This window comes from Ranitomeya imitator, chromosome 1, assembly GCF_032444005.1.
Source record: "Ranitomeya imitator isolate aRanImi1 chromosome 1, aRanImi1.pri, whole genome shotgun sequence".
NCBI lineage: Eukaryota > Metazoa > Chordata > Amphibia > Anura > Dendrobatidae > Ranitomeya > Ranitomeya imitator.
The window spans coordinates 776,374,661-776,392,729 of NC_091282.1; positions in this window are offsets into that span (position 1 = coordinate 776,374,661).

Sequence of the window (18,069 nt, forward strand, 5' to 3'; positions counted from 1 at the left end):
GCTAGAGTCCCTGTAAAAAGCTTCAGGCAATCAGTCATACGGGTTGTTCCTATCCAACTGGGGGACAGAGAGAAAGACATAACATCTAGAACACCAACAACAGTTGTGAGGACCTTATGAGACGTTCTGAAGTAAGGTACTACAACACCAAGGCGCTACAGGAAGGCTACTGATTTCCACCTCAATAAGGGGACTCTGGATTTGCCTCCAAACCGGCCGGACTCTGCCTGCCCTGTGATCTGGTGCTCTGGACTGTGGACGCTGAAGTCTTCAGTAAAGGTAAAGAGACTGCAACCTTGTGTCCTCGTTATTCACTGCGCCTCACACCATCCACCATCTACACTCTGGGAAGCCCTGGGGACATACTTCACCTGTGGGAAGGTATACCATCTAGCTGCCATAACATTACCCCAGCGGACCCCTAAGCAGCGTCGGTCACCCTGACCGAATACCACAGGCGGCGTAACGAACATATCCCTTTAAAGACCTTCCCCCATTTTCATCGGACCTCCCAAGGGCCACGTACCGGGTCAGCCACCGTGACATCCCCCCTGAGAACCGAAGGACCCTGTTCCGAGTACCCCACTGCCCTACGGGGGCGCTCCAGGTATATACTACATACAGGGGAGATGGCATACAGGTATATGCTGAGGGGAAATGACAGGTATTAGGAGGGAAAACGAGAGATGTGAGGGGAAAAATGAGAGACAGTATGGGAAAATGAGAGAAGTGAGGTGCTATAACTAACCACAGTTAGTTACTATGCCCAGGCAACGCCGGGCTCTTCAGCTAGTGAAATATATAGATACATAAAAGCAGTACTGTGCAGTGTCTGTAGAGCAGATACCGATACATAGAAATGGCACTGTGGAGTGTCTGTAGGGCAGATACCGAAACAGAGAAATGGCACTGTGGAGTGTCTGTAGGGCAGATACCGATACAGAGAAATGGCACTGTGGAGTGTCTGTAGGGCAGATACCGATACAGAGAAATGGCACTGTGGAGTGTCTGTAGGGCAGATACTGATACATAGAAGAGGCACTCTGCGGTGTCAATACATACAGGGGATAGAAAATATATAAAAGATAGATAATATATAGAAGATAGCTATATGGGAGAGGTACCGTGCATTGTCCATATATTGAGAGGAAGAGGAATACATAAAATATACTGAGACATAGAAGCAGTACTGTGCAGTGTCTGTAGGGCAGATAATGATACATAGAAGAGGTACTGTGTATGGTCCATACATTCAGAGAGAGGAATACATAAAAGATGCAGAAATATATAAAAGGTACTGTGCAGTGTCTTTAGGGCAGATGCTGATACATAAAAGCAGTACTCCCCCGGAAGAAGGCTAGTACGCCGAAACATACTGTACGTACGGACTCCATGTGCCACACTGCACTCCTGGTAAACACATGATACATCTTTGTTCCCTTATGTCTGTTTCTGATTTGTGACATTATGTATGACTTACACCTCAACCTATTTTTACTTTATAGTATTGTTTATACCACTTGCCATCCCTTTGTCACATTTCACTTATAGTCATCAGTTGCAGCTTAACTTTTTTTTTACTTTTGTGCTTATAATTGTCTCTGTTTGTCAATCACCGTGTGACGCCGTCTTTTGGCTAACTTTGGTATCTTTACTGTTTTTAATCAATACCAATAAAAAATATTTTTATCTGATTGTTGTTTTGGTCATTCACACCATTTGCTATATGATTTTCATAGAAGCAGTACTGTGTAGTGTCTGAACAGCAGATACCAATACATAGAAGAGGTGCCGTGTAGTGCCCATGCATTCAGAGAGAGGAATACATAAAATATACAGATGCAGAAGAGTTACTTTGGCAAATTAAACAACTGACAAAAACAAAAAACTCCACAAAACATTGTTCTACGGTCCTGTACTACATTGTGACAGTCAGTGCCCGCTCCCTGATGTGTCACTAGCCCCTTTCCCTGTCATTAGGCAATAGTAGTCACGTGCAAGAACACTAATAGAAAGGAGTGATTAGATGCCAGATATAAATGATGCCTGATGGGACACAACCAATATAATGATTATTTCTATCATTTTCAGTAGCGGTCACCATTTTTCTACTACAGGAGGGGTCACCAGCGCATCACTGCGTGTGGAGTGGACTTTTCCTTTAAGTCTGTTGTGCTACTTTCCACAATGAGCGCCATTTCCCAACTCACGGCTTTTAATGTGGCTGTAAATTGCTCCTTTTATTACCCCCGGTGACATCTTAGATGCATGAAAATTATCAAACCACATTAGTTAAAACGAACAGCAGCAAAATGCTTGCTCAGGTCAAAAAAATCTGAATAATCCCCTTGGAGGCCGCCCGGGTGTTTATTGTTCGTTCGCCTCTTTATTGCCAGATACAATTTAGGGAATGTTATAAGTGACACCCGAGATAAGTCAATTTATTTACACTGCAAAACTTCCTGCAATCACCGAGATTTGTATCAAGTGGAAGCAATTTTCTGGGGGTTCTTTATGTGCAATCGACAAAAAGAAAATATGGAAAGGTTTAATGAGTGAAAGGGTGAAGGAGGCCGGAAGAGGTGGGAGGGAGAACGGGAAAAACTGGTCATTAAAATCCGCTGCTGTTTCATCAAGCTTTACATTAATCAATAGTACGAGCAAATATCCGTAAATTTGTAATATATCTTATCAGAGAAATCTTATTTCTGCACTTACAAGTCGCTTCTTCTCCCGCCTTATGTTCTTATTATTCACGCTTTAAAAAACTGGTAAAATCACTAAGCAGCAAGAGAGACTGCCAGCAAACTGAGGCGCCAGGTTACAGCTGCCTATTGAAGTCTACAGAAGAGAGGAGAAGGAGAGTAAGAGAAGTAAAGAGACAGTCACACACAGATCCCTGTGACTGCTTTTTAATAAGTGCTTTAACGTAACATGGCACTGGATACACAACTACACCGCTCAATACTGATGATGGATTCCATGCTGCTGTGTGAAGAAGGTATACAAAACTAATGCTCAAAAAATGGGGATAGGACTGGATAGGCTGGATGCTGCTGATAGTTGGGACGGAATGAATAAAGGGTTTGATTAAGACGTTAAAGTATAGACTTTAAAGCAATGATGCCTTTTAGAATGAGGTAGATAATTGTATTAAGTATACTGATGGCAATATACAGCTGTAAGAATAGGGAAATTAGAAGATGCATTAATTATTGGTCACCCAGGAGTACTCAATAGTTAGTGGATGCTGAGATGTGGCAGACTGGCCATGCCAAGTGAAAATCCCAGTTTGATTAAATAGAAATAAGCCACATTGTGTGCATGGGTTGATTCCTCATCATCCGAGGGAGGATAGGAGTATATCGGCATCTTCAGCCCTCCTGTTTGCATTAATATCCAGGAGATGCAGCGTGACGCTGGAAAACTTGTTTGGTAATGATGAGACAAGAACTCCGTCTGGTAGCGTCTCTGGAAACCACAATGCTGAGGGTCAGCAGCTTGTGATGTCAGTTTGGTTGAATATGGAGCACTGCGGTGTACAAGCCAAAACCTACTCTTTTCAGGAAAATCACGGCCCTCTTCATCAGCAACTACTTACTACATTTTTTTATTATTTATTATTTTTATTATTAATTTTTTATTATTATTTATTTATATAGCACCATTAATTCCATGGTGCTGTACATGAGAAGGGGTTACATACAGGGTTATAGATATCGTTAACAGTAAGCAAATTTACAATGACAGACTGGTACAGAGGGGAGAGGACCCTGTCCTTGTGGACTTACATTGTATGGGATAATGAGCAAGAGACAGAAGGTCGGTGGTGAGGCAGCTCTGGTGGTGGTGAGGCAGCAGCTCTGGTGGTGGTGAGGCGGCAGTTCTGGTGGTGGTGAGGCGGCAGCTCTGGCGGTGGTGAGGCTGCAGAATGGTTATTGCAGGCTGTAGGCTTTCCTGAAGAGATGGGTTTTCGGGTTCCGTCTGAAGGATCCGAGGGGGGTGGATAATCGAATGTGTTGAGGCGTGGAATTCCATAGGATAGGGATTATTCGGGAGATATCTTGGAGGTGGTTGTGTGAGGAACAAATAAGTGTGGCGGAGAGTAGGAGGTCTTGGGAGGATCGAAGATTACATGAGGGAAGATAGTGGGAGATTAGCTCAGAGATATAGGGAGGGGACAGGTTGTGGATGGCTTTGTAGATCAGTGTTAGTAGTTTGAACTGGATTCGTTGTGGAATTGGGAGCCAGTGGTGGGATTTGCAGAGGGGAGAAGCAGGGGAGTAGTGAGGAGAGAGGTGAATTTGTCGGGCAGCAGAGTTGAGGACAGACTGGAGTGGTGCAAGAAAGTTAGCGGGGAGGCCACAGAGGAGGGTGTTGCAGTAATCCAGGAGGGAGATGATGAGGGCATGCAAAAGAGTTTTGGTAGATTGTGGGCTGAGGAAGGGACGGATTCTGGAAATATTTTTGAGTTGGAGGCGACAGGAGGTGGCAAGAGTTTGGGCGTGCGGTTTGATGGACAGGGCAGAGTCGAGCGTTACCCCGAGGCAGCGGATTTCAGGTGCGGGAGAGAGCGTGATGCCGTTTACCATAATAGATAGGTCAGGGAGGGGGATACGCGAGATTGGAGAAAGATGATGAGTTCGGTTTTGTCTACATTGAGTTTTAGGAAGCGAGAGGTGAAGAAGGAGGATATGGCTGACAGACACTCCGGGATTCCGGACAGCAGAGAGGTGACATCTGGGCCAGAGAGGTAAATCTGAGTGTCGTCTGCATACAGGTGGTACTGGAAGCCATGGGACATTATGAGTTGCCCTAGGCCAAGGGTAAAGATGGAAAAAAGTATGGGCCCTATGACAGAGCCTTGAGGGACTCCAACAGAAAGAGGGCGGGATGAGGAGGTAGTGTGGGAGTGGGAAACGCTAAATGTGCGGTCGGAAAGGTATGAGGCAATCCAGGACAGGGCAAGGTCTTTGATACTAAGGGAAGAAAGACTCTGTAGCACTAGGCAGTGGTCGACTGTGTCGAAGGCAGAGGACAGGTTGAGAAGAAGGAGGATGGAGAACTGTCTGTTAGTTTTGGCTGTGAGTAAGTCATTAGTAATTTTGGTCAGGGCAGTTTCGGTGGAGTGGAGGGTACAATTATGTACCTCATTCTAAGTGGCTTCATTGATTTAAGGTCTATAATTTAAGGTCTTAATCAAACCCTTTATTCATTCAATTTTATCAATGCTAATATTCCATCATATATTGAATTATGCATTATATATAGATTCATAGCTGCACTGCTCAGTGCTGCTGTGTAATGTCTTCATTGATGCTGATGCTTTCTAGTAAGTGTTTCTAACCCCAGAGCTTGATTCACAGTTACACTGCTCAGTACTATTGTGTAATGTATTCATTGATGCTGCTGCTGAACATGTGTGATATAGACTCAGGAGAGCAGGAATCCCTTATGTCTGTGTGTGCCATGTATGGCTGACATCTTTGCAGACAGTCTCCACTCTGTAGCTCAGAGACGACTGAAAATCAGCACTAAAACCTGTACAAGGAAAATCTGTTGAGAAACACAGGATACAAGCCATGTAATGCCCAGAAATTGTTCTAACCATTATGTATACATGACAGATTATTCTGCAGTCACAAGAAGTGATGAGCACGTTAAGTCCAATACCATCAGGAAAAAATAAATTCTAATGAAGATTTTTCAGGAAAAAAAGATCACTGTCGCATCTATCCAGGGCAGCTGTGGTCCCTGCTCAGTCCTCACTTTATCTTCTGACAGACTGTAATTTGTTACATTTGAGATTTTCTTCATTCGTTTCCTGTAAAATCTGATTTCTCTCTCCGAGTAGAGGATCAGTCCCATAAAAACCTGAGGCCAATATATGTTATTTTACAGGCAAAGGGTCTCAGCAATTCCAAACGTCTCTCCGTGTAATGATGGCACAAGTCTCTCAAACTTTTAACCTTCACCTCACATATAAATCACAATGAGCAGCTTCTCCTGTGCAATTATCGCTGTATGTGAAGTGGTAGGATAAAATTGGAGACCGAAAACAGATCCAATAACAGCTTCCATCTGTACGAGGAGCGATGGCTGAAGGAATTACCAGTACAAGATTGTGGAGCAGATGTGAAATCATCCGGAAACGAGACAATAAAGACCTGAGGAATAAGAGACACAAAAAGTTCTGTCTTTGGACTAGGCTGTGATCTGCAAGAAATATGTAAAATCCTTTCTTGTGGCTGCTTCACTAGTGAATGTACAAGACCAACAGATCATTCCTAATTATATCCATCTACAGAAAAACCACAGTTCCGTTACAGTCCAAACCACTGAGGGTCTGAAAAGGCAGCTGGACAAAGAGGTCATCCAGGGAGAGAAGATTCGGTATCATGGAATATAACAGAGGTGATGTGACTACAAAAACACGTAGAAATATACAACTTTTCTACAATATTACTACATTGCATAGTCATGAAGACACAAAAGAGAATAGTAAAACCAAAAACACTCAGTTTGGAAAAATGTTGCAGTAATCCGCAAGTGCTAGTAAAAGATGTAAAAAACAGGGTATTTGGTTGATACGTTTTTTGCAAAAAATGTATACTAAGCTGCTCTACCAATCTTCACGGTATACCCTTATCAGAGCAGTCCTAACTAATGTATGCAATCCCTATCTGATGTATTTAAAAACCTGATCATCTGTATATAACCTGTGTGAACAGGGTTCAGAGAGGAAAAATCCATGTGTGCATACAGGGTAGAACAGCTTTTGTGCAGATAGCCCAAGAGGAGTGGTGGAACTCCCCAGTCTTGTAGACACAAGAGAACAATTATGGAAACAGGAACACATGGGCTACTTGCACAGTGAACAAGTCTGTATGATCATGTTCACACACCACCAAGAAACCTGAAGACACAAAAGAGAATAGTAAAACCAAAAACACTCAGTTTGGAAAAATGTTGCAGTAATCCGCAAGTGCTAGTAAAAGATGTAAAAAACAGGGTATTTGGTTGATACGTTTTTTGCAAAAAATGTATACTAAGCTGCTCTACCAATCTTCACGGTATACCCTTATCAGAGCAGTCCTAACTAATGTATGCAATCCCTATCTGATGTATTTAAAAACCTGATCATCTGTATATAACCTGTGTGAACAGGGTTCAGAGAGGAAAAATCCATGTGTGCATACAGGGTAGAACAGCTTTTGTGCAGATAACCCAAGAGGAGTGGTGGAACTCCCCAGTCTTGTAGACACAAGAGAACAATTATGGAAACAGGAACACATGGGCTACTTGCACAGTGAACAAGTCTGTATGATCATGTTCACACACCACCAAGAAACCTGAAGACACAAAAGAGAATAGTAAAACCAAAAACACTCAGTTTGGAAAAATGTTGCAGTAATCCGCAAGTGCTAGTAAAAGATGTAAAAAACAGGGTATTTGGTTGATACGTTTTTTGCAAAAAATGTATACTAAGCTGCTAACATGATCATACAGACTTGTTCACTGTGCAAGTAGCCCATGTGTTCCTGTTTCCATAATTGTTCTCTTGTGTCTACAAGACTGGGGAGTTCCACCACTCCTCTTGGGCTATCTGCACAAAAGCTGTTCTACCCTGTATGCACACATGGATTTTTCCTCTCTGAATCCTGTTCACACAGGTTATATACAGATGATCAGGTTTTTAAATACATCAGATAGGGATTGCATACATTAGTTAGGACTGCTCTGATAAGGGTATACCGTGAAGATTGGTAGAGCAGCTTAGTATACATTTTTTGCAAAAAACGTATCAACCAAATACCCTGTTTTTTACATCTTTTACTAGCACTTGCGGATTACTGCAACATTTTTCCAAACTGAGTGTTTTTGGTTTTACTATTCTCTTTTGTGTCTTCAGGTTTCTTGGTGGTGTGTGAACATGATCATACAGACTTGTTCACTGTGCAAGTAGCCCATGTGTTCCTGTTTCCATAATTGTTCTCTTGTGTCTACAAGACTGGGGAGTTCCACCACTCCTCTTGGGCTATCTGCACAAAAGCTGTTCTACCCTGTATGCACACATGGATTTTTCCTCTCTGAACCCTGTTCACACAGGTTATATACAGATGATCAGGTTTTTAAATACATCAGATAGGAATTGCATACATTAGTTAGGACTGCTCTGATAAGGGTATACCGTGAAGATTGGTAGAGCAGCTTAGTATACATTTTTTGCAAAAAACGTATCAACCAAATACCCTGTTTTTTACATCTTTTACTAGCACTTGCGGATTACTGCAACATTTTTCCAAACTGAGTGTTTTTGGTTTTACTATTCTCTTTTGTGTCTTCAGGTTTCTTGGTGGTGTGTGAACATGATCATACAGACTTGTTCACTGTGCAAGTAGCCCATGTGTTCCTGTTTCCATAATTGTTCTCTTGTGTCTACAAGACTGGGGAGTTCCACCACTCCTCTTGGGCTATCTGCACAAAAGCTGTTCTACCCTGTATGCACACATGGATTTTTCCTCTCTGAACCCTGTTCACACAGGTTATATACAGATGATCAAGTTTTTAAATACATCAGATAGGGATTGCATACATTAGTTAGGACTGCTCTGATAAGGGTATACCGTGAAGATTGGTAGAGCAGCTTAGTATACATTTTTTGCAAAAAACGTATCAACCAAATACCCTGTTTTTTACATCTTTTACTAGCACTTGCGGATTACTGCAACATTTTTCCAAACTGAGTGTTTTTGGTTTTACTATTCTCTTTTGTGTCTTCAGGTTTCTTGGTGGTGTGTGAACATGATCATACAGACTTGTTCACTGTGCAAGTAGCCCATGTGTTCCTGTTTCCATAATTGTTCTCTTGTGTCTACAAGACTGGGGAGTTCCACCACTCCTCTTGGGCTATCTGCACAAAAGCTGTTCTACCCTGTATGCACACATGGATTTTTCCTCTCTGAACCCTGTTCACACAGGTTATATACAGATGATCAGGTTTTTAAATACATCAGATAGGGATTGCATACATTAGTTAGGACTGCTCTGATAAGGGTATACCGTGAAGATTGGTAGAGCAGCTTAGTATACATTTTTTGCAAAAAACGTATCAACCAAATACCCTGTTTTTTTACATCTTTTACTAGCACTTGCGGATTACTGCAACATTTTTCCAAACTGAGTGTTTTTGGTTTTACTATTCTCTTTTGTGTCTTCAGGTTTCTTGGTGGTGTGTGAACATGATCATACAGACTTGTTCACTGTGCAAGTAGCCCATGTGTTCCTGTTTCCATAATTGTTCTCTTGTGTCTACAAGACTGGGGAGTTCCACCACTCCTCTTGGGCTATCTGCACAAAAGCTGTTCTACCCTGTATGCACACATGGATTTTTCCTCTCTGAACCCTGTTCACACAGGTTATATACAGATGATCAGGTTTTTAAATACATCAGATAGGGATTGCATACATTAGTTAGGACTGCTCTGATAAGGGTATACCGTGAAGATTGGTAGAGCAGCTTAGTATACATTTTTTGCAAAAAACGTATCAACCAAATACCCTGTTTTTTACATCTTTTACTAGCACTTGCGGATTACTGCAACATTTTTCCAAACTGAGTGTTTTTGGTTTTACTATTCTCTTTTGTGTCTTCAGGTTTCTTGGTGGTGTGTGAACATGATCATACAGACTTGTTCACTGTGCAAGTAGCCCATGTGTTCCTGTTTCCATAATTGTTCTCTTGTGTCTACAAGACTGGGGAGTTCCACCACTCCTCTTGGGCTATCTGCACAAAAGCTGTTCTACCCTGTATGCACACATGGATTTTTCCTCTCTGAACCCTGTTCACACAGGTTATATACAGATGATCAGGTTTTTAAATACATCAGATAGGGATTGCATACATTAGTTAGGACTGCTCTGATAAGGGTATACCGTGAAGATTGGTAGAGCAGCTTAGTATACATTTTTTGCAAAAAACGTATCAACCAAATACCCTGTTTTTTACATCTTTTACTAGCACTTGCGGATTACTGCAACATTTTTCCAAACTGAGTGTTTTTGGTTTTACTATTCTCTTTTGTGTCTTCAGGTTTCTTGGTGGTGTGTGAACATGATCATACAGACTTGTTCACTGTGCAAGTAGCCCATGTGTTCCTGTTTCCATAATTGTTCTCTTGTGTCTACAAGACTGGGGAGTTCCACCACTCCTCTTGGGCTATCTGCACAAAAGCTGTTCTACCCTGTATGCACACATGGATTTTTCCTCTCTGAACCCTGTTCACACAGGTTATATACAGATGATCAGGTTTTTAAATACATCAGATAGGGATTGCATACATTAGTTAGGACTGCTCTGATAAGGGTATACCGTGAAGATTGGTAGAGCAGCTTAGTATACATTTTTTGCAAAAAACGTATCAACCAAATACCCTGTTTTTTTACATCTTTTACTAGCACTTGCGGATTACTGCAACATTTTTCCAAACTGAGTGTTTTTGGTTTTACTATTCTCTTTTGTGTCTTCAGGTTTCTTGGTGGTGTGTGAACATGATCATACAGACTTGTTCACTGTGCAAGTAGCCCATGTGTTCCTGTTTCCATAATTGTTCTCTTGTGTCTACAAGACTGGGGAGTTCCACCACTCCTCTTGGGCTATCTGCACAAAAGCTGTTCTACCCTGTATGCACACATGGATTTTTCCTCTCTGAACCCTGTTCACACAGGTTATATACAGATGATCAGGTTTTTAAATACATCAGATAGGGATTGCATACATTAGTTAGGACTGCTCTGATAAGGGTATACCGTGAAGATTGGTAGAGCAGCTTAGTATACATTTTTTGCAAAAAACGTATCAACCAAATACCCTGTTTTTTACATCTTTTACTAGCACTTGCGGATTACTGCAACATTTTTCCAAACTGAGTGTTTTTGGTTTTACTATTCTCTTTTGTGTCTTCAGGTTTCTTGGTGGTGTGTGAACATGATCATACAGACTTGTTCACTGTGCAAGTAGCCCATGTGTTCCTGTTTCCATAATTGCATAGTCATGTAGTATACACAGCCCACGTAGTATATTGCATAGCCCACATAGCATATTCCAAAGCCATGTAGCATATTGCACAGCCCACGTAGTATATTGCATAGCCCACATAGCATATTCCAAAGCCACGTAGTATATTGCACTGCCCACGTAATATATTGCACAACCCACGTAGTATATTCCAAAGCCACGAAGTATATTGCGCAGCCCACGTAGTATATTCCAAAGCCACGTAGTATATTGCACAGCCCACGTAGTATATTGCACAGCCCACGTAGTATATTGCACAGCCCACGTAGTATATTCCAAAGCCACGTAGTATATAGCACAGCAACATAGTATATAACACAGCCACATAGTATATTGCACAGCCACGTAGTATATTGCACAGCCACGTAGTATATTGCACAGCCCACGCAGTATATAACACAGCCCATGTAGCACAGCCCACGTTGTATATAGCACAGCCCACGCAGTATATAACACAGACCATGCAGTATATAACACAGCCCATGTAGTATATAGCACTGCCCAAGTAGTATGTAAAACACAGCCACGTAGTATAAAGCACAGCCACGTAGTATACTGCACAGCCACGTAGTATATAGCACAGCCCACGTAGTATATAGCACAGCTGCATGGTATATAACACAGCCCACATAGTACATAGCACAGCCACGTAGTATATAACAGCCCACGTACTATATAGCACAGCAATGTAGTATATAACACAGCCCACGCAGTATAAAACACAGCTCACGCAGTATATAACACAGCCCACGTAGTATATAACATAGCCCACGTAGTATATAGCAATGTGGGCACCGTATCCCTGTTAAAAAAAGAATTGAAGAATATGCACAAGAATATAACTCCTATAATGCTGCCCCTATACAGAAGAATATAACTACTATAATACTGCTCCTATGTACAAGAATATAACTACTATAATACTGCCCCCTATGCACAAGAATATAACTACTATAATACTGCTCCTATGTCCAAGAATATAATTACTATAATACTGCTCCTATGTACAAGAATATAACTACTATAATACTGCTCCTATGTACAAGAATATAACTACTATAATACTGCCCCCTATGTACAAGAATATAACTACTATAATACTGCTCCTATGTACAAGAATATAACTACTATAATACTGCTCCTATGTACAAGAATATAACTACTATAATACTGCTCCTATGTACAAGAATATAACTACTATAATACTGCCCCCTATGTACAAGAATATAACTACTATAATACTGCTCCTATGTACAAGAATATAACTACTATAATACTGCCCCCTATGTACAAGAATATAACTACTATAATACTGCTCCTATGTACAAGAATATAACTACTATAATACTGCCCCCTATGTACAAGAATATAACTACTATAATACTGCTCCTATGTACAAGAATATAACTACTATAATACTGCCCCTATATACAAGAATATAACTACTATAATACTGCTCCTATGTACAAGAATATAACTACTATAATACTGCTCCTATGTACAAGAATATAACTACTATAATACTGCTCCTATGTACAAGAATATAACTACTATAATACTGCTCCTATGTACAAGAATATAACTACTATAATACTGCTCCTATGTACAAGAATATAACTACTATAATACTGCTCCTATGTCCAAGAATGTAATTACTATAATACTGCTCCTATGTCCAAGAATATAACTACTATAATACTGCTCCATGTACAAGAATATATCTACTATAATACTGCTACTATTAACTGAAGCTCAGACTCGTAGTAAATTGTGAGCAAAGTAGCAAAAGTACATTTAACCACAAAAGAAGAACCACTCCAGAAATAGCATAGCAAAAAAGGAGGAGAAGGAGTGTATGTTTTAAAATGCATACAAATTTTTATTTGCAAAATTGGATGAACAGTAACACAACATATAAAAAGTGCAGATAAGGACATGCAGTAGTGATACCCAGCAGTATATAAACTTGTAATCACCTCCTCTTGTGAAAGCAAGGCGCACTGAACAAGCACAACGCGTGTCGCAGTTGTTAAATGTCTGTGTGAGTTGCCCATATATAGGTAAGATGATCTACTATATATTGCCTTCTACTATTTATTAACTTAGGTTACAGTATATGTTTAACCTCTCCAGCGCCTGATTATTTGAGTATACCTCTTTTCATACCATTGATCCACATATACTATAGTCCACTTACTAGGCATGTGGCTAATAATTAGAGTCACTCTTTTGCAGCGGTTTATATCTATACGGCATATCTTTTACCTTTTTACCTAATTATGTATTCTAATAGTTGATGACTTCAAGCTTATATACTGCTGGGTATCTCTATTGCGTGTCCTTATTTGCACTTTTTATATGTTGTGTTACTGTTCATCCAGTTTTGTTAATAAAATTATGTATGCATTTTAAAATATACTCTCCTTCTCCTCCTTTTTTGCAATACTGCTCCTATGTATAAGACCAGCTGTAGACTTACATGGTATCATCAGCCACATTTCTCCTGCTCATAGATTTAATTTTTTTTATATTACTTTGTTACTAATAGTTTATGTCTCAATTTAAGAAACTAAATAATTTAGCGTTACATCTCTTGTGCTATAATAGAATCATGTGCAGTTACATGGTCGACAGTAATTAGTGATTCATTAGCGGCAGCTGAGCGTTTCTGACGTTTCTGTTTACTTTTATTTTATTAGTTTTGCTCTGAAAGAAAAATAATTAAATTATTTTACAGTCATCATATTCTATTATATTATGGATGGCTGAACTTTTAATTAGGAGCAGAATCAGGCACCAGATGAGTTTCTGTGTTGGGATTCATTATGCCGATGATCAAGGCGACTTCTCTAATGAAAAGTAGAAGTGGATGAAAAATAGCCCCAAACACCGCAAATAAAAGAAACAGACAAATCTCTGACTAGATGGTGGCCCGATTCTAACGCATCGGGTATTCTAGAATCTGTATGTAGTTTATTTATGAACATTTTCAGAATAATGCAATTTACACACAGGATTCGGCCGGCCGCGTCCAATTAGCGAAGCGTGGTTCAAATTGCCACGTAGTATATTGCCCAGCCACGTAGTATATTGCACAGCCCACATAGTATATTGCCCAGTGACGTAGTATATTGCCAAACCACGTAGTATATTGCCCAGTCACGTAATATATTGCCCAGCCACGTAGTATATTGCCCAGCCACGTAGTATATTGCCCAGCCACGTAGTATATTGCCCAGCCACGTAGTATACAGCACAGACACGTAGTATATTGCCCAGTGACGTAGTATATTGGCCAGTCATGTAGTATATTGCCCAGTCACATAATATATTGCCCAGTCACGTAATATATTGCCCAGTCACGTAGTATATTGCCCAGCCACGTAGTATATAGCACAAACACGTAGTATATAGCACAGACACGTAGTATATTGCCCAGTGATGTAGTATATTGCTCAGCCACGTAGTGTATTGCCCAACCATGTAGTATATAGCACAGACACGTAGTATATTGCACAGCCTACGTAGTATATTGCCCAGTGACATAGTATATTGCCCAGCCACGTAGTATATTGCCCAGCCACGTAGTATATTGCCCAGCCACATAGTATATTGCCCAGCCACATAGTATATTGCCCAGCCACGTAGTATATTGCCCAGCCACGTAGTATATTGCCCAGCCACGTAGTATATTGCACAGCCACATAATATATTGTACAGCCACGTAATATACTGCACAGCCACGTAGTATATAGCACAGACACGTAGTATATAACACTGCCCATGCAGTATATAACAGGCCACGTAGTATATAGCACAGCGATATAGTATATTGCCCAGCCATGTAATATATACCACAGCCACGTAGTATATAGCACATCCCACATAGTATATAGCAATGAGATGTAGTATATAACACAGCCCACGCAGTATATAGCATTGTGGGCACCATATCCCTGTTTAAAAAAGAATTAAAATAAAAAATAGTTATGTACTCACCCTCCGTCTGCCCCCGGATCCAGCCGAGGCGTTTACCGATGCTCCTCGCGACGCTTCAGTCCCAAGAGTGCATTGCGGTCTCCCGAGATGATGATGTAGCGGTCTTGCGAGACCGCTACGTCATCATCTCGGGAGACCGGAATGCATGGACCGGTCACCGGAGTATCGCGAGGAGCGGGAAAGGCCTCGGCTGGATCCAGGGGGCCAACGGAAGGTGAGAATATAATGATTTTTTTTTATTTATTATTTTTAACATTAGATCTTTTTACTATTGATGCTGCATAGGCAGCATCAATAATAAAAAGTTGGTAACACGGTTAATAGCAGCGTTAACGGAATGCGTTACCCATGGCATAACGCGGTCTGTTAACGCTGCCATTAACCCTTTGTGAGCGCTGACTGGAGGGGATTATGGAACGGCCACTGACTGCGGGGAGTAAGGAGAGGCCATTTTGCCGCTGGACTGTACCTGTTACTGATTGATCGCGGCAAAACTGCCACGACCAATCAGCGAGCTGGGATTTCCGAGACAGATAGAAAGACCCTTAGATATTTATATAGTAGATGCTATAAAAAACAACTATCCATCACTAGAGATCAGCGGTGACATCATTGAGAATGCCGCCTATCCATCACTAGAGATCAGAGGTGACATCACTGAGAATGCCTCCTATCCATCGCTAGAGATCAGAGGTGACATCACTGAGAATGCCTCCTATCCATCACTAGAGATCAGCGGTGACATCACTGAGAATGCCTCCTATCCATCACTAGAGATCAGCGGTGACATCACTGAGAATGCCTCCTATCCATCACTAGAGATCAGCGATGACATCACTGAGAATGCCTCCTATCCATCACTAGAGATCAGCGGTGACATCACTGAGAATGCCTCCTATCCATCACTAGAGATCAGCGGTGACATCACTGAGAATGCCTCCTATCCATCACTAGAGATCAGAGGTGACATCACTGAGAATGCCTCCTATCCATCACTAGAGATCAGCGGTGACATCACTGAGAATGCCTCCTATCCATCACTAGAGATCAGCGGTGTAATCACTGAGAATGCCTCCTATCCATCACTAGAGATCAGCGGTGACATCACTGAGAATGCCTCCTATCCATCACCAGAGATCAGAGGTGACATCACTGAGAATGCCTCCTATCCATCACTAGAGATCAGCGGTGACATCACTGAGAATGCCTCCTATCCATCACTAGAGATCAGAGGTGACATCACTGAGAATGCCTCCTATCCATCACTAGAGATCAGCGGTGACATCACTGAGAATGCCTCCTATCCATCACTAGAGATCAGCGGTGTAATCACTGAGAATGCCTCCTATCCATCACTAGAGATCAGCGGTGACATCACTGAGAATGCCTCCTATCCATCACTAGAGATCAGCGGTGACATCACTGAGAATGCCTCCTATCCATCACCAGAGATCAGAGGTGACATCACTGAGAATGCCTCCTATCCATCACTAGAGATCAGCGGTGACATCACTGAGAATGCCTCCTATCCATCACTAGAGATCAGAGGTGACATCACTGAGAATGCCTCCTATCCATCACTAGAGATCAGCGGTGACATCACTGAGAATGCCTCCTATCCATCACTAGAGATCAGCGGTGTAATCACTGAGAATGCCTCCTATCCATCACTAGAGATCAGCGGTGACATCACTGAGAATGCCTCCTATCCATCACTAGAGATCAGCGGTGACATCACTGAGAATGCCTCCTATCCATCACTAGAGATCAGCGGTGACATCACTGAGAATGCCGCCTATCCATCACTAGAGATCAGCGGTGACATCACTGAGAATGCCTCCTATCCATCACTAGAGATCAGAGGTGACATCACTGAGAATGCCTCCTATCCATCGCTAGAGATCAGAGGTGACATCACTGAGAATGCCTCCTATCCATCACTAGAGATCAGCGGTGACATCACTGAGAATGCCTCCTATCCACCACTAGAGATCAGCATTGACATCACTGAGAATGCCTCCTATCCATCACTAGAGATCAGCGGTGACATCACTGAGAATGCCTCCTATCCATCACTAGAGATCAGCGGTGACATCACTGAGAATGCCTCCTATCCATCACTAGAGATCAGCGGTGACATCACTGAGAATGCCTCCTATCCATCACTAGAGATCAGAGGTGACATCACTGAGAATGCCTCCTATCCATCACTAGAGATAAGCGGTGACATCACTGAGAATGCCTCCTATCCATCACTAGAGATCAGAGGTGACATCACTGAGAATGCCTCCTATCCATCACTAGAGATCAGCGATGACATCACTGAGAATGCCTCCTATCCATCACCAGAGATCAGAGGTGACATCACTGAGAATGCCTCCTATCCATCACTAGAGATCAGCGGTGACATCACTGAGAATGCCTCCTATCCATCACTAGAGATCAGAGGTGACATCACTGAGAATGCCTCCTATCCATCACTAGAGATCAGCGGTGACATCACTGAGAATGCCTCCTATCCATCACTAGAGATCAGCGGTGTAATCACTGAGAATGCCTCCTATCCATCACTAGATATCAGCGGTGACATCACTGAGAATGCCTCCTATCCATCACTAGAGATCAGCGGTGACATCACTGAGAATGCCTCCTATCCATCACTAGAGATCAGCGGTGACATCACTGAGAATGCCGCCTATCCATCACTAGAGATCAGCAGTGACATCACTGAGAATGCCTCCTATCCATCACTAGAGATCAGAGGTGACATCACTGAGAATGCCTCCTATCCATCGCTAGAGATCAGAGGTGACATCACTGAGAATGCCTCCTATCCATCACTAGAGATCAGCGGTGACATCACTGAGAATGCCTCCTATCCACCACTAGAGATCAGCATTGACATCACTGAGAATGCCTCCTATCCATCACTAGAGATCAGCGGTGACATCACTGAGAATGCCTCCTATCCATCACTAGAGATCAGCAGTGAC